Source organism: Salvelinus sp. IW2-2015, linkage group LG16 (assembly GCF_002910315.2).
Source record: "Salvelinus sp. IW2-2015 linkage group LG16, ASM291031v2, whole genome shotgun sequence".
NCBI classification, from domain to species: domain Eukaryota; kingdom Metazoa; phylum Chordata; class Actinopteri; order Salmoniformes; family Salmonidae; genus Salvelinus; species Salvelinus sp. IW2-2015.
Genome location: NC_036856.1, coordinates 16,531,870 through 16,550,305, shown reverse-complemented (window position 1 = coordinate 16,550,305; position 18,436 = coordinate 16,531,870). Strand labels below are relative to the sequence as shown.

Sequence of the window (18,436 nt, the reverse complement as noted above, 5' to 3'; positions counted from 1 at the left end):
TGCAATCTTTCGGTTACTYGTCCAACACGCTAACCACTAGGCTACCTGCCGCTCCTCAACCTCTCATACTCGACATTTCGATGAATGTCCTTAGAATTTGATAATTAATGACTTTTGGAAAGTGGTAAATCGTATTATGCTATCCATGTGAGGATATTCATCGAGCATGATACAAAACAATATTTTCGATAGCGGGCTCTGGTAGATAGTTTGAAGACTCCAAAAGTCCCATCTGACTATTTGGAACAACTCATTCCTTATTGTTCTTCTGGAGTTACAAAGAGGCCCATGCATAAAATGTATTGATATGATGTTTACTGTTTTATTTAAGAATAAAATAATTTGCCTAATTAAATATGATTATCTAGTAATCAATTCCATTCCAGTCACTGCGTAATTCTGCTTCAGGTTTTGGTATCGCCTCGTTTTCTGTCGCTGTGGGTGACAGGAGGGAGCAGTGAATAATCTGTATTCCACCGCTAGTAAAGAAACACCCTGTGATCTTCCTATCTTCACAAAGCCCCTGATGGGTAAACTACAGAAAAAATACACARTTTTCATAAGCTGATGAATGGGAGTTTTCTACCCGCGGAATCCTGAAGCAGAAGCATACTGGAAAAGGGGCGCATACCAGACTGATGAACAGCCCTTTCTCTCAATGAGACCCGAAGTGAAAAGACGCAGTAATGAATGACAGTATACTGGCAAGAGCAGCAGCCGTGCGCAGCTACATCGAGCACAAAATAACTATTGTGGGGATAGATGATTGATAACGCAACTGCTATAGTGCAGGCCGGGAGAGCGAAACAGATGTAATTTTCTTACGCTACAGCTGGTTCATTGCCACTGGGTGCTGCATGGATTGTTATTGCAATCAGTCCTTCTACATCAGCCACTGCTACCAGCAATCCCAAATGARTTAGGAATTCCGGACGGCTGTCTGAGGAGCAATATTGCTGCAGAGCTCAACGGGAATGCCATGTGTCGTGGCGCGACATAAGAACCGCTTTGTGGTGTCTGGTCCACCGGGACAGGTGGTGTTGTGTGTGCTGGGTTGGTGGGGGTATATGAATACACAACCCGAGAGACAGTTGTTTTAGGGATGTCACGCCGCCGTACGGGATCAGTTTTTGCCAGAGACAGGTGCGACAGAGAGGAGTAGTAGTTTACAAACGACGTTGGAATTGGTGTTGACGAAAACCTCGGACCTGTCTATTCTCTTCTTACATACTGGATATTAATCCAGGGGACATCATACTGTGGAGGCAAGAACTGTGTAATCGTCGCGTTCCGGGCGCACCTTTTACTCGACAATCAGCGGTAAGTGGGCAGAGCTGTCCAACGTTGGGGTCCGGTGGTTGGGGGTGGTGGTGCGCGCTATGGGACAAGCTCGCGTAGCGCCATGCCGATGTTTGGGTATAATGGTGTTCCGAACATAATGAAATGTGATGGGTTTGAAAACGTCTCAAACGAATGTGGGGAACTTACTTGACATTTTATGGCATTTGCCCTCTGAGGGAGTGTTACCAGCCAGCCACACACATAATTGTGACATAATTATAGGCTACAATTTTGTTCAATAGGCTAATATTACCTGGATTTTCTAGCATTGTGTAGTTTCTCGATTTCATAGTGCGTAGCTCCATGTCCAAGCTACATACATTTTTTGTTGTTGTAACAGACACAGCACGATTTATTGTTGACGACTATAAGAAGGTATGCTAATGTCTATGACTTCCCTATATATTAGGAAAGTAACCGAGACTGACGTTTTTTGCTATATTCAAAAGAATGTGCAATAGTAGGCTATGATAATGTATTTTCCCAACTAGCCTACCGTTACAATGAATTGAACACTAAAACTGTATTATTATTATTGATTAAATGTAAGCAAAAAATGTAAATGCACAAAATGACTCCTTTTACTCTTCTTTCACACGAAGAGAGCAGTAGCTATGAGAGCAGCAGCCCTCTGTGACTGGTGTGTGTGTCTGTCTAGTGGCGCTGCTAGTGGTTGTGTATGCTGCGCTGTGATCCTGTCCAAGGCCCGGGTGTCCCTACACCCGTCCTCCCCTCGGGCTCTTCTCTCACCCTTTCCCTCTGTCCTTCTCTTTTTACAGCAGCTGCTGCTGTCTTTACAGTACACTGAGTTAACCCGGCTGGCTAGTGTCAAAATCAAATTCGCGTTTTTCTGAATTGATGACACTGAGCTCCCCAAWGTTTCTTATTTTGGAAGAAAGGTGCAGGTTTTTGTTGTGCTCCCGGTTTCAYATTCAAATTGCCTTTGAGCTGTCTTTTGTTGGGCGCTGAGGTTTGTGACTGGAAAGGGAGAAAAGTAAGTGAAGTCCCCAAGGGTCAGAGCATTCCAATAATGAGCCCAAGTGTGAGAGAGGAGAGCAGAGCGGGAGAGAAAAGGGGGCTAGGGAGTGGAGACAGTTTTGTGAAAGCTAAGATATAGCCAAGGGAATAGCACAAGCCCTCCCCTCACTCTCATGTGTCAATCAGGCTCGAAGGACAAGGGGCTCTTTAATATCCCCTGAAAGCCCTCTCTCTCTCCCTGGACTCTGCCACAGGTTGCATACCTACCTACCTTCTCTAACCTATACTCTTCTAATGCCCAGATGCTGGGCTGTTGTTCTAGTCCCAGCTTCGTGCCATTGTTTTCTTTGCCTTTGTGAAGAGGGAGAGAGAGCTAAATGGAGAAAAGAGAATAAGAGAGAGAGAGTGGAGGGCTGCTGGCTGCATCTGGCTAATGATTCATCTGTTGGTGCTGTGTGTTCTCCTGGCTAGGGAGTTTCTCTCCCACACCGCTCTCCCGGCTAATGCCTTCAACCTCCTCTTGTACACTCATCATCGCACTAGCACTCGTTACAGAGTAAATATCATAAGGAATACATTAGGTGATAAGAACAGAGGAAACACCTGTCTGATAAATGCTGTGATCTCCTCATTGTACTTTCCTTTTTAATTTCCTCGAGCCGAGGAGGATGTATAAGAGCAAACAGACCCCTATCAGTAGGCCTACAGTAACTTTATACTCTCTCACTGCTCCAAGGTGGTGCTGATTTCACTGTTTTTTGTGCGACYCTTTCCTATTCTCCAGTGCTCCTCACAGCTTAACAAACTGCCCAGTGAAGCTCAGCTAATCCCCAGCAAGCAGAGCACAGTGATTTATTATAAAGTTACTTAATTTGGAAAGATCCACAACTTCCCTCCCTACTTCCCTCCCTGCACTCTGGGCCAAAGAACCCCTACTGCTCTCATTGTGGAATTCTCAACTAATTTGCAGGATCTGTCTGAGTGTGTATGTGAGAGAGAGGGGGACCAAGGAAGAAATAAAAAGAAAGGGAGAATATGTTTGTCACAGTCTGTTAGTTTTCCTGTGTGTGTGTGATTCAGTGCCGTCCAGGATTTGTTGAATGGGGGCCCTGTTAGCACCCTCTCCATTCTCTAACAGTTGTGCAGGCCAGCACCCCCCAAAGCAAGTGTTGTGCCTACTGTGCTAAAATAACAGGTGCCCCTGTCCTGTTGCAGGAGGACTTAATCCTGTCCCCGCCACCCCCTCCAGGGGGTTACGTCACCTGGCCAGAGGAGCCCGATCACAGGCTCTGTGAGAGAGCTGGCGACATCTCCACCACCCTCTGACTGATTGCCTAACACCAATACAATTGAGCTGCCTGCCTGGGGGCCCCAAGGCTAACCTGCTCTGCCGCCCCTCCCACTCCCTTTCTCCCCCCCTCCCTCCGCTGGACCTTGGTGTCAGGCCCTCCCAAGCAGTGTGGTCTCTCTGTGGGTTGTCACGAGAAGGACATTGCCCACTGGGACTGAATGGGACAAATTGACCGTAACAATGTTACCACTTAGCATGTGGAGTGGGGAGAAAGGGAAGGTGAAAGAGAGGCTTGGTGAGTGGCAGGCCGTGCTGCAGAGAGCAGCGTGAGGAGTGGACAGACAGGGCTCCTGTTGCATGAATCAGCAGTGCCTTGTATTATATCCATCTGACCTCGCCATTTACACCCAGCACACAGCAGCCCACCGCTGCTCCCGCTGTTTATGTTTGCCCAAGACTAGTACTGGGGTTGCTATGGCTGCAGGATAAACAGGTTAGCCGGTGACCTCTGGAGCTTTTATTCCCAGGGTCCAATGGGCTTGCAGGGTGGTGGCTGCCCCTGACCTGTGGAGAGGTGCGGCTGGAGCTGTCCAGGGGCCACCAATCCACCCATTAAAATGCAATAAGCCCTCTATCCCACAGGGACCGGCTCTGTCGTTTAATCACACTCTCCCGCTCTCTCGTCATCCGCACTCTCCCTTTTATCTTCCATCTCTCCTTCCTCTAATAATTTGTATATCTAGTGCAATACTAAAGCAAGGCAGGAGGATAAATGAGTGAAGTTCAAAGAGAACGTCCCCTGAAATAGTCAATAATGAGAGCTCTTTCATTTTCCCTCAACAGCTTTCACATTGCTGCTCTCTCTCGTTTTGAGTCATTTGTCTTCTATGTTTTAATTTGCTGTCTGTGGACTCTGAAAAGTCTCTGAGAAGGTGAAGGGTATCTGTTACATAAGCCTGGGATGATGGAGGAGCACAATGCTACAGTCTCACTGAGGACTGACTAGGCTAGCTGTTGAATAAAGATCCTCCTATATGGTTAATATATAACTTCACCATGAAAATCATTCCATGCCTTTGGCGGAATGATTTTCACAGCCTGTTTGCTTGTCATTGAGGCGTTTTCACATGGCTCTCTCCCCTCAATGCATGAGACCGCTGACATCGCCGTTGTAGCGTATAGAGGTTTGTTAATGAGGGGAGGGACTAGTGAGGGGCCACCGCAAGGAGAGATGTGGACAGTTTGGTCCCCCCTATACTCTCTACACATACACACACACACACACACACAATGAGGGGGCTTGCAAGGAGCCTGGCTCTTTCTCATTGTGTTGGTGTTGACTAACAGGTCCTTGTTGTTGGATGTGGAAGTAATTGTACAGAGAAACAATGACACGGACATCCTGAGTCACACTTCAAACATGACCAGCACAGTGTTAAGCTGTGGAAGTATGCCCTGTAGGCCCACGGATAGGATGCTCCTCATTTATGTCAGCTTTGGGTTTTAGGGACTATATACTCAGATTGCTCTCTCCGATAGTTTTATGTTTGCTGAGAAACTGTGAGATTGTGCTTGTTTATCGTTCTTTACCTAGAGACTCATCTTGCTGTTGTCAGTGTACTGTGGTTCTCGTCATTACCGGGCCGTTCTGTTTCTCTCTGCCTGCTTGCCTGTATTGCTGTATTTATTTTTCTCATGCACAGTGCCACTTGTTTTCTGTTTTGAAGTAATTAATGGCTTACTGCATTCTGTGAACCAGGGGATCTAGTCATGCGTGAGGCAGTCATGTTGAAGAAACTCTGTACTGAGGGGAGGGCAGGGTGAGGGGATGAGGCACGAGGAGGGACTAGTGCCAAGGCCTGGCTATACTATGTGATGGGTTAAGGCTAGCTATGAGTGTGAGCTTATATTCTCAAAGACCCAGGAAGGGGGATGGATGGGAGGGGGATGACGGTCAGAGTCAGGGAGCAGAGATACAGCATGGGTGGAAGACCTGCAGGATTCCACTGGGTGGGCAGAGGCAGAATAGACTCTGGAGACCGCTTACTCAGATGAAATGGGCCCTCGAAAGCACTAAATCAACGGTTCACAAGCACCAATTAATGTATGGAGCCGACATCTCTTGTGTGAGGAATCAAAGGGGTCTGGCTGTGCTGAGCGTCTGCTCTGCCCCCTCTCTGTGGAGCTAGTCAGAGAGCCAGGGCCTGTGAGTCAGAGATGAGGGGATGATGAGAGGAGGATAGGGAACATGTGATGGAGGGAAGAGAAGAGGGGCCCAGGGGCCATCTGGAGGCAACAGGTCTCAGGACAGCAGGCGGTCTCCAATCAGAGCATCTCATGGCCTGGGTTTGTGCCAGAGTCTGAGCCAGGGTCTCCCCCATCCAAGACCCCCTGTCTGATCCTCTCTTCTAACAGGCCACAATCTGTCACCTGAAATCCTCTATCAGCTCAAGTTGTGCAGTTAAGCGTTATTGATCGAAGAGCTGGTGGTCGACGGGACATGATAATTGTGGAAATTGACTGTGGATGTTTGATTATTAAATGGCATTAACACAATCTTTCCAGATGAGTGGTTTGGGTTATAGGTAGAAAATCAATCTGTGAGTGTTCTTCATGCTCAAAGAGCAATTTATATGTGATTGAGAGGAATATGGCTGGTAATTTCCATCTGAAAGAACCCATGAGAACCAACATGTTAAGTTCATAGGAGCATGTCAAATAAAAGCTAGGAGTCTATTTTTTGGGGACATGAAGGCATAGATACCTTTTTCAGCAATTTTCCATCTTAAAAATGAGGCATAAATAATGCCCTTGATTTCTGGTCAAATCGATGGAAAAGGGGTCTGAGAAAACATCTACCAGAAAAAGTCTTAAACGTTATTAGAAATACATAAAAACACTATTGTTGAAGTAAAGACCCCTGCCAACTAATATCAACACTTAAATTTAGTTTTGGATCAATTATTTGAGTTCTGTAAGTTTAAGAAACATTGCCTTGTAATTCCTTTACCAAAAACCCACATATTTTAAAGATATTTTTGAATTTCTCTCCCTCACGAGGAGAGAGGATATTGAAAGTTCACAGAAGTAACAAGTAAAGGTAGACCCACCAATGATTTACAGTATTTTTACTGAAATACTTTTTTGTTTATGAATTATGATGTGATTAAAACTCATTCTGTTCAGCTCATAACTTTTRTTCTCTTTTTCTGTCGTCTGGTGGTCAAAGCAAGAGTGTGAAAACAGTCTGGACAACCACTCCCTCTTTCTCTCTCTGCCTCTCTCTTCTCTCTCTCCAGTTAATGTCACCTCTCTCTCTCTTACTGACACCTACCCATGAGCCCCATCTATTTCTATATGCTGTCCAGTGCATTTGGAAAGTATATAGACCCCTGCACGTTTTCACATTTTGTTACGTTACAGCCTTATTCTAAAATGTATTAAATAAATGTTTTTCCTCATCAATCTACACACAATACTCCATTTATTATTTTACTTCACCTTTATTTAACCAGGTAAGCCAGTTGAGAACAAGTTCTCATTTACAAATGCGACCTGGTCATGATAAAGCAAAGCAGTGCGACACAAACAACAACAGAGTTACACATGGAATAAACAAACGTACAGTCAATAACACAATAGAAAAAGTCTATATACAGTGTGTGCAAATGGCGTGAGGAGGTAAGGCAATAAATAGGCCATAGTAGCGAAGTAATTACAATTTAGCAAATTAACACTGGAGTGATAGATGTGCAGATGATGATGTGCAAGTAGAACTACTGGTGTGCAAAAAACTAAATAAAAACAATATGGGGATGAGGTAGGTAGATTGGATGGGCTATTTACAGATGGGCTGTGTGCAGCGATCGGTAAGCTGCTCAGATAGCTGATGCTTAAAGTTAGTGAGGGAGATATATAAGTCTCCAACTTCAGTGATTTTTGCAATTTGTTCCAGTCATTGGCAGCAGAGAACTGGAAGGAAAGGCGGCCAACAGAGGTGTTGGCTTTGGGGATGACCAGTGAGATATACCTGCTGGAACGCGTGCTACGGGTTGGTGTTGTTATGGTGACCAGTGAGCTGAGATAAGGCGGAGCTTTACCTAGCAAAGACTTATAGATGACCTGGAGCCAGTGGGTCTGGCGACGAATATGTAGCAAGGGCCAGCGAGAGCATACAGGTTGCAGTGGTGGGTGGTATATGGGGCTTTGGTGACAAAACGGATGGCACTGTGATAGACTGCATCCAGTTTGCTGAGTAGAGTGTTGGAGGCTACTTTGTAAATGACATGCCGGAGGCGAAGGATCGATAGGATAGTCAGTTTTACGAGGGTATGTTTGGCAGCGTTGAGTGAAGGAGGCTTTGTTGCGAAATAGGAAGCCGATTCTAGATTTAATTTTGGATTGGAGATGTTTAATATGAGTCTGGAAGGAGTGTTTACAGTCTAGCCAGACACTAGAATATGTGGACAACTACAAATACCTAAGTCAGAACTGTCCAGAGTAGTGATGCTAGTCGGGCGGGCGGGTGCGGGCAGCGATCGGTTGAAAAGCATGCATTTAGTTTTACTAGCGTTTAAGAGCAGTTGGAGGCCACAGAAGGAGTGTTGTATGTCATTGAAGCTCGTTTTGGAGGTTTGTCAACACAGTGTCCAAAGAAGGGCCAGATGTATACAGAATGGTGTCGTCTGCGTAGAGGTGGATCAGGGAATCACCCGCAACAAGAGCAACATCGTTGATATATACAGAGAAAAGAGTCGGCCCGAGAATTGAACCCTGTGGTACCCCCATAGAGACTGCCAGAGGTCCGGACAACAGGCCCTCCGATTGACACACTGAACTCTATCTGAGAAGTAGTTGGTGAACCAGGCGAAGCAGTCATTTGAGAAACCAAGGCTGTTGAGTCTGCCGATAAGAATATGGTGATTGACAGAGTCGAAAGCCTTAGCCAGGTCGATGAAGACGGCTGCACAGTACTGTCTTTTATCGATGGCGGTTATGAAATCGTTTAGTACCTTGAGCGTGGCTGAGGTGCACCCGTGACACGCTCGGAAACCGGATTGCACAGCGGAGAAGGTACGGTGGGATTCGAAATGGTTAGTGATCTGTTTGTTAACTTGGCTTTCGAAGACTTTTAGAAAGGCAGGGCAGGATGGATATACGTCTGTAACAGTTTGGGTCTAGAGTGTCAGGGGATGACCGCGGCAACTTTCCAATCTTTAGGGATCTGGGACGAAAGAGAGGTTGAACAGACTAGTAATAGGGGTTGCAACAATGCCGGCGGATCATTTTAGAACGAGAGGGTCCAGATTGTCTAGCCCAGCTGATTTGTACGGGTCCAGGTTTTGCAGCTCTTTCAGAACATCTGATATCTGAATTTGGGWGAAGGAGAAGCTGGGGAGGCTTGGGCAAGTAGCTGCTGGGGGTGCGGAGCTGTTGGTTGGGGTAGCCAGGAGGAAAGCATGGCCAGCCGTAGAGAAATGCTTATTGAAATTCTCGATTATCGTGGATCTATCAGTGGTGACAGTGTTTCCTAGCCTCAGTGCAGTGGGCAGCTGGGATGAGGTGCTCTTATTCTCCATGGACTTTACAGTATAATYACAAYGCGAAATAATGACAAAGRGAAAACAAGTTTTTAGAGATCTTTGCAAATGTATATAAAAAAACAACCTTATTTACATATTATTCAGACCCTTTGCAATGAGAATCTAAATTGAGCTCAGATGCATCCTATTTCCATTGATCATCCTTGATGTTTCTACAACTTGGTTGGAGTCCACCTGTGGTAAATTCAATTGATTGGACATGATTTGGAAAGGCACACACCTGTCTTTATAAGGTCCCAAGGTTGACAGTGCACGTCAGAGCTCCGGAACAGGATTGTGTCGAGGCACAGATCGGGAGAAGGGTCCCAAAAAATCTCTGCAGCATTTAATGTCCACCAGAACACACCAAGACTCTTCCTAGAACTGGCCGCCCGGCCAAACTGAGCAATCGGAGGAGAAGGGCCTTGGTCAGGGAGGTGAACAAGAACCCGATGGTCACTCTGACAGAGCTCCAGAGTTCCTCTGTGGAGATGGGAGAACCTTTCAGAAGGACAGCCATCTCTGCGCAGCACTCCAGCAATCGGGCCTTTATGGTACAGTGGCCAGACGGAAGTCACTTCTCAGTAAATGGCACGAGAGCCCACTTGGAGTTTGCCAAAGGACAACTAAAGGATGCTCAGACCATGAGAAACAAAATTCTCTGGTCTGATGAAATCAAGATTGAACTCTTTGGCCTGAATGCCAAGCGTTACGTCTGGAGGATCCCTGGCACCGCTCATCACCTGGCCAATACCATCCCTATAGTGAAGCATCGTGGCAGCAGTGGGGATATTTTTTAGTGGTAGGGAGACTAATCAGGATCGAGGGAAAGATGAATAGAGCAAAGCACATTGTTATCCTTGATGAAAACCTGCTCCAGAGCGCTCAGGACCTCCGACTGGGGAAAATAATCACCTTCCAACAGGACAACGACCCTAAGCACACAGGTAAGACAACGCAGGAGTGGCTTCGGGGCAAGTCTCTGAATGTTCTTGAGTGGACCAGCCAGAGCCCGGACTTGAACCCGATCGAACATCTCTGGAGAGAACTGAAAATAGCTGTGCTGTGACACTCCCCATCCAACCTGACAGAGCTTGAGAGGATCTGCAGAGAAGAAAGGGAGAAACTCCCCAAATACAGGTGTGACAAACTTGTAGTGTCATACCCAAGAAGACTCAAGGCTGTAAACACTGCCGAAGGTGCTTCAACAAAGTACTGAGTAAAGGGTCTGAATACTTATGTAAATGGGATATGTTTWAAWWWWWTWAAATACATTTGCAAAGATTTATTGAAACCTTTGTCATTATGGGGTATTGTGTGTAGATTGATGAGGGGAAAAAAATAATTTCATAGATTTTAGAACAAAGCTTTAACGTAACAAAATGTGGAAAAAGTCAAGGGGTCTGAATAGTTCATACTGATAATTATGCATTTCTGCTTAGTACAGATCAGGGACCCATGATGTAATTCCGTTACTGCAATTCTGTTACCAGGTGTAAATCCACTTCACTTATATTTTTTCAAACTCAATGTGTCATGTCATTGCTGACACCCCCTTCTTTTTGCAGACATCTTTGAATCTTAATTTGGAGCAGATATTTTTGGAAATGTTTTGGAAAACTTGGTCGCATAAAAAACTGAAGGAGATTTTTCCGTAATTCTGTTAACCAACTTTACATCTGCACAGTTCTTCCAGTAAATGTTTTTTATTTTTCAGAGTGCCCGTCTGACTCATTCACATGTCAGGGATGGCCGTTTGAAGCTCGGCAGTTCAGCTCTAACAGTCCTTATCGTTAGAATGGTACATCTACACCTCAGCTTGAAAAGTTTGACTTTGCAGCATGGGGAGTGAGTTCAGTTAGCTATGACAGTATTCACTTTATTTCAAAGCTGGTCGTACAATGCCATGGAATGATCTCTGCTTTGGACATTTCTCCATGAGGTAGTTTAGTGGTGATTTGCTTTAGTCGTCACTTCATTTCGATTGGTTTTTGGTGTGTTTTTTTACCTTTTATTTAACTAGGCAAGTCAGTTAAGAACAAATGTTTATTTTCAATGACGGCCTAGGAACAGTGGGTTAACTGAACTTAAAGTTCAGGGGCAGAACAACAGATTTTTTTACCTTGTCAGCTCAGGGATTCAATCTAGAAACCTTTCGGTTACTAGTCCAATGCTCTAAGCACTAGGCTACCTGTCGCCCCCCTGTGTGTGTCGATAGCCTTGATGTTTTGCCATCACTAGTGTGTGTGTGTATTTGTGTTTTTGTTTGTTGGCGTGTGTGTGCGTGCCTGTATAGGCATATGTGTGTATACAGTCGTGGCCAAAAGTTTTGAGAATGACACAAATATTAATTTTCACAAAGTTTGCTGCTTCAGTGTCTTTAGATATTTTTGTCAGATGTTACTATGGAATACTGAAGTATAATTACAAGCATTTCATAATTGTCAAAGGCTTTTATTGACAATTACATGAAGTTGATGCAAAGAGTCAATATTTGCAGTGTTGACCCTTCTTTTTCAAGACCTCTGCAATCCGCCCTGGCATGCTGTCAATTCACTTCTGGGCCACATCCTGACTGATGGCAGCCAATTCTTGCATAATCAATGCTTGGAGTTTGTCAGAATTTGTGGGTTTTTGTTTGTCCACCCGCCTCTTGAGGATTGACCACAAGTTCTCAATGGGATTATGGTCTGGGGAGTTTCCTGGCCATGGACCCAAAATATCGATGTTTTGTTCCGCGAGCCACTTAGTTATCACTTTTGCCTTTTGGCAAAGTGCTCCATCATGCTGAAAAGGCATTGTTCATCACCAAACTGTTCCTGGATGGTTGGGAAAAGTTGCTCTCGGAGGATGTGTTGGTACCATTCTTGATTCATGGCTGTGTTCTTAGGCAAATTTGTGAGTGAGCTGATGAAACCAAGATTGTATTCCATAGTAACATCTGACAAAAATATCTAAAGACACRGAAGCAGCAAACTTTAATATTTGTGTCATTCTCAAAACTTTTGGCTACGACTGTCTTCAGCAGTCCAATCCCGGTCTCAGGATGCTTTACTGTTGGCATGACACCGGACTGATGGTAGTGCTCACCTTGTCTTCTCCGGACAAGCTTTTTTTCCGGATGCCTCAAACAATCGGAAAGGGGATTCATCAGAGAAAATGACTTTACCCCAGTCTTCAGCAGTCCAATCCCTGTATCTTTTTCAGAATATCAGTCTGTCCCTGATATTTTTCCTGGAGAGAAGGGGGTTCTTTGCTGCCCTTCTTCACACCAGGCCATCCTCAATGTCTTTGCCTCACTGTGCGTGCGGATGCACTCACACCTGCCTGCTGCCATTTCTGAGCAAGCTCTGTACTGGTGGTGCCCCGATCCTGCAGCTGAATCAACTTTTGGAGACGGTCCTGGCGCTTGCTGGGCTTTCTTGGGCGCCCTGAAGCCTTCTTCACAACAATTGAACCGCTCTCCTTGAAGTTCTTGATGATCCGATAAATGGTTGATTTAGGTGCAATCTTACTGGCAGCAATATCCTTGCCTGTGAAGCCCTTTTTGTGCAAAGCAATGATGACGGAACGTGTTTTCTTGCAGGTAACCATGTTTGACAGAGGAAGAACAATGATTCCAAGCACCACCCTCCTTTTGAAGCTTCCATTTTGTTATTCGAACTCAATCAGCATGACAGAGTGATCTCCAGCCTTGTCCTCGTCAACACTCACACCTGTTTTAACGAGAGAATCACTGACATGATGTCAGCTGGTCCTTTTGTGGCAGGGCTGAAATGCAGTGGAAATGTTTTTTGGGGATTCAGTTCATTTCTATGGCAAAGAGGATCTTTACAATTAATTTAAATTCATCTGATCACTCTTTATAACATTCTGGAGTATATGCAAATTGCCATCATACAAAGTGAGGCAGTAGACTTTGTGAAAATTAATATTTGTGTCTTTCTCAAAACTTTTGGCCACGACTGTCTGTATGTAATGTATGTGTTACGATAATACTTCAGTGATTGCCCCATTCCTGCTGGTGATTGTGTGATTGGTCTGTGAGTTCTGGAGCATGCCCAGCTAACTAGGAGACCGTTGGCTGGAGCTGTGTGTCTCCTAGGCAGACAGCTCCTCTGCCATGTGACAGGCCTGGAAAAGGGCCTTTCTCAGTAGCCTGCAGTGACACTGCTGCACTGCCCAGATTTCTCTGTTGTTTATCCCTTGCTTGTAGTCTAACCTTTTAAACAATTATATGCTTGCTTCATATAAATAGCATAGCTTGTCCCCTCTGTTTTGTTTCAATTCCGGCCTGCTCTATCTCTCTTAGTCATTGCAGTAGCCAAGGAAACTCAATCCCTGAGTCTAAACTAAAGAAATAATCAGTAGAGGCTGAAATGCCTGAGAACCCAGCTCTCACAGGCCTGTAACTTGTCATAACTGCCTGTTCCATGAAATGCTAAGGGTGGGGTAACAAGGGCATGGCAATGACAGAGTTTTTCCATGTTCACGCAACTCAAGAAGAATAGCAATGAAAATAATCAAATATTATGTTGGTGTGGAAATTGTAAGCACATGTTGACACAAATAATGGCCCAATCATCCTAGAAATATGTAGCTGTAAACATTCTCAACTGCCCCCTTTACACCGCATGCTCGTGGCTTTTAGGGAATTAAACAGTTTTTTTGGCACTTTTTCTGTGTTGATGAATCTCAGTGAGTGTATATAATTGTGCTGCCCTGGGGTTGAGTGCTTAGTTTAAGTAACACTGGAGAGTGCTGTTACTGCCAATTGTTAAAGATGGCAGTTATTTTAGAATGGGGTTTTTATAGCCATTGGACAGGGGTGTTCCTCCCTCTGCTACTTTTCTTTTGGCCTGGGCATTTCACCCGCTTGGTGCTTCTCGCTGCTGTTGTCATCGGCACCATTAACGGTCTCAACAAAGTGGCTTTGAAGCTCCGCAGGGCTCAGGGCCTTATAGAGGGACAGCTCGGAGGCTCCAGTGTTGCTCCTTAGTTCAGATTTCTGTCACCTCTTATACGATAAGGCCCTCAGGACAGCTGGGCCAATTACTCTCCCCTTGTACTCTCTCTCTTTCTCCCTCTCTCACGCCGTGTGTGTGACCAGGTGAAACATTCCGCACTTTGAAATGGAATACTTTACAGTTGATACAGTAACATGCTTTGATAGTAACATACAGTATATCAATGTTAAAGACGGAAGCTAAAACCAAAATAGGRCCTGAAGTCATGCTTTAAAATGACACACTCACTAACACAGACATGGATCAGTTTTCTAAACGGATGTAGCGACTGTTGGCATATTAACTTTTTATCGGCATATTTCTAGTTAAATATCTCTGCCATTTTTAAAGACATGCCCTCCTCTGTCCTTGACTTTTCCTAAATAGGTCTATTTAACACATGTATGTTGTAAGAATCTTTATATCACAAACATCATTTGTGTTATAAACAGTTTTAAGAGGACATGTCCATTTTCTCAAATCCTCCTACAGAGTCACATACAGTTAAGATATTTAGATTTTTATATAATATCAGAAATAGCTCTTTCTGATGTTTCCAAAACCCTTACCATTACCAAATGGATGACCTCTATTTCAAAATAACACRTTTTCCAAGAATAACCACTGTTCCATGCGCTCCACAGGTGAGCAAGCAGCAACAGATACTCATGAAAATGCTATTGTGTTATTTAAAAGAAAATCAAGTATTCTGATGTTATCCAAGACATGTATAAACACAACCTAATAATTATTTTTTCGATAGGATATATGAAATGTATTTATTAGACTGTTAGAGTGAAAATTACTGCTCATTGGCTCCCTCAAGGCCTGGCTTTTTTAGTGTTAAGTGGATGCCTCGTGTGCATATACTTGATTGTGTTTCAAATCCTAATCAGATGGTTAATTTACTATCTTGGGGACATTTACCAGCTGGCAGTATGGAAAGCAGGTTGATCCTATCTTTTTATCTCTGCCTCCTTGTCTCCCAAGGATGTCTCTATGGTTTCCACACGCGCCGTTTTGTTTTGGGAGTCTACTCGTGCTAACAGAGCTGTCCGGGGGTCTATGGTGGGGGGGGTAAATGTGTGGGCTGAATCAGCCATCAGCCCAGCGCTGAGCAGAAAAGGACATGCAAATCCCTGTGTCGGCAGCTGTGTAGAGCCCTTCATTAATATACTAACACTCCTCCATTATTCCAGCGCAGCCCCAGCTTCATACCAGGTCCAGCACCGTTTTCACATACTCCTAATGGCTGGCTGCCTTGCTGGCTGGGGATCGCTGTCCTCCCGAAAAACACCTTTATATATTTATATACTATATATTCACTGCAAGGAATGTGGAAAAGCTGATTATACTGGCTGCAATCTAATCGGTTTGTATTTTACTGGGCTGTGCATTGGCTGCATTGTTACGCTTGTTCCCTGCTGCTGATAAGGAGTAATTGCTGGTGTGGCTGTGCTGGGCTCTTCATCGAGAGTTCACGCAGTATCCAGGCTCAAGCAGCCTCTGAGATGCTTTTTGTTCAAACGATGAGTCTAAATATGAGTCTTTGTCTGCTCCACTGTTGCTGGAGGTTTTCCCATCGGATAATCCCTTTCTATTTTTTCACCTCGAATGAGACAGTGTTTCCTCTTCTCAGTCTGCGAAGGAGTGTCAGATTTCCAACAGCAGTGCTCAACCAAACAGGCTGGGCGTGTGTCTCTGTGTGCGTGTGTGTCTCCCCAGAGCCTCATCTGGGCCCTACTGTTTCACTCCAGGCTCTTCATTAGTGTGTGTATGTTAATAAGTCACACCTCTGACCAGTGCAGCATGTCTGTTCCCGCATTCCAGCCAGGGCCTCAGTCAGCTCTGCCCTCTACCTTGCCTGGCATGGGCAAGGGGGACACCAGGACACTTCCCCTCGCTGCTCCGTGGCACTGTGCCCAGCAGGGCCTTCCCGCCACTGGTGCTAAGGTGCATTAATGAGTTACCATGCCCCCCCCACCCACTGTCACAGTGTGTGGCTTATTACCTCCCGACAGAACCCCCCCTGACCCACTTTATCCTTGCCTCCATTCACAGCAGCAAGGCAGGGAGCCCAACTAGAGCCCATTACTACTGCCAAGGAGACCCTGGGCCCAGACACACACACAGCCCAGCAACAAAACTGATTCTGCCACAGAAAAGGCCTTTATGGTGTTTGTGTGATATTGTGGATATTTTTGTCCTGCGGGAGAGTGTTGCTGTAAGCTTAAACTCCTGCWGTGGAAATACATCTTAAAGCCATGCGTGCTCTGCTACTTGGTGCACTTTGTTGAACTGCTGACATTAACTCTCCCTGACTAAACCCTATGAGAGTAGGGCATACTCTGGGTGATCCTGCCCTGGAGTCTATGGTTGGTAAACAGAGTCTCAGTCTGAGCTCCAGCCCAGCCGTAGTGGAGAGGATGGTTAACATTAGGCTGATATTGGATGTGTCAAACTAGTTTCACAGGCGGATATTATTTTTTTGTCTGTCTGTCTGTACATCTCTCTGTATACAGATAATTTGTTATTGTTGTGAGGTGTCGTGGGGAAGGAAAACCCATGGCATGATTATTGTAAGGCTTGCAGAGTTGCCAGCAAGACAGTAATTCCTCTGCATTCCATTACCATACTCATTAATGTGAATGATTATACACTCAAACCCAGTCAGGAGCCAGCTGACAGAGAGGCAGGTAGGCCCACCAACCAACGCAGCGTTACTGGCCAAATAGTCTGGAAAATGAGAATGCCCAATCAAGGTTGAGTGACCTGTGTCAATATAGCTATCTCTCAGTCAGTAATATATACTGCATTGGAATATACATCTCCTATTCTGACAGAGATACTTTGCCACCTCAATTAGCGGTTTGGTAGAATAGTGCATCTGCTTTAGCGCTTTGTTTCTATGGTTATCAGAGAAGTTAAAAGTAGATTGGCATGCTGTTATTCTGAAAGTTCTTGTGATATGGTGTAATTAACCCTTCTCCTGACCTCGATGTAAAACATGCGTACAAAGAAGTCTATAAATGAGTTTTCTAGCCCACTATCTCTTAGCATACATCCTGTATGTGACAATGTGCCAATCAGGATGTGCCGCAGTGGGGTTGTAGCTCTAGAAGTTGAGTGACAGTATATTTAAGAATTAATATGAGTGTTGTGTTTGTTGCGTTCATTGTTTTTGTGAGTTTTGTGCCTTAGGGAGGAGGACGGTGCAACACTAGGCTGTCAACAGAGGTGTTTAACCCAGAAAAACAAATAAGGAAATATTTTCCTGGTCTTCTCTCTACTTAATTAATTCTGTTAAGTGATGTCACTGAAGAAAAGAGGGAACGTCATAAACATAACACTTTAAGAAGGCCTAAGCAATTTTAGGATAATTATCCCAGTGAGAAGCGTGTTTGTTTAAAATGCAGACTTCAGAGAGCGTGGAGAGAGGAGGACAACAGAAAAACCCGAGAGCAATCCCGTCGCCGAGCTACAGGGGTTATGTATTTCATTACAACCGGAACACAGCGTAAATAGCCTGTTATTTCAGGAAGTGTTTTCGTTTGTTCCACTCAGAATAGCTTTGGAAATTGGMCTGGGACTGTCTATTGTGTCACATGTTTCAGTGTATATTTAATAAGAGCCCCTTAATATAGTGCACAACCCGATCCCCCATCCATTAGCAGGGCTGCTTAATATAGAGATCCAAACGCATCCTTTCAACCAGTCCAGAAACCCCCATCCACCATCCCTCTTAATGTAATGGTGGGTGTCAGTGTGTGACATACAGCCAGGCTCTTTTACTGGGATATAATAGACAACCACTCCTCTGGAAGGCTCAGTGCCCATGGCAAGACTTAGATAGACAGTTAGCCGGGCCAGATTAGCCCTGACAACCCCCCCCCCCCCCCCCCCCCCCCCCCCCCCCCCCAAACCAGTCCTACTATCACTGCCAATTATATAGATTGCATCAACAAACTCAGCCATGCTGCGCTGAGCATCAATATCCAAGAGGAGTACCCAGGTCAATATCTGTGAATGAGAGGGGTAATGGCCTTCGACCCTGGTACAGTGTGCGTTCACTCGGAAGGAGAGTGGCCGAGCGAGCGTCTCAAAGTTTCTCCATGGGGACCTGGGGACGGCGCTGCGCTGAGTGGCTTTTTGAGTGGTGTGTGTAAGAGAGTACGTGTGTGTTTCCAGTCCAGCGGTCTGAGACTGACCTGGGCCTGGAGGTTTGGCCTGTGGCCAAG

General features: G+C 45.1%; 1 protein-coding gene across 1 annotated transcript in view; it reads left to right on the top strand.

Moving 5' to 3' along the window:
• The first annotated feature begins 327 nt into the window (after nucleotides 1–327).
• Nucleotides 328–18,436, top strand: part of sema6bb (sema domain, transmembrane domain (TM), and cytoplasmic domain, (semaphorin) 6Bb) — a 148,076-nt gene continuing 129,967 nt past the window's right edge. The window contains 1 exon segment of the mRNA XM_070447698.1: nucleotides 328–1,320. The gene's annotated coding sequence lies outside the window, so the exon portion shown is untranslated.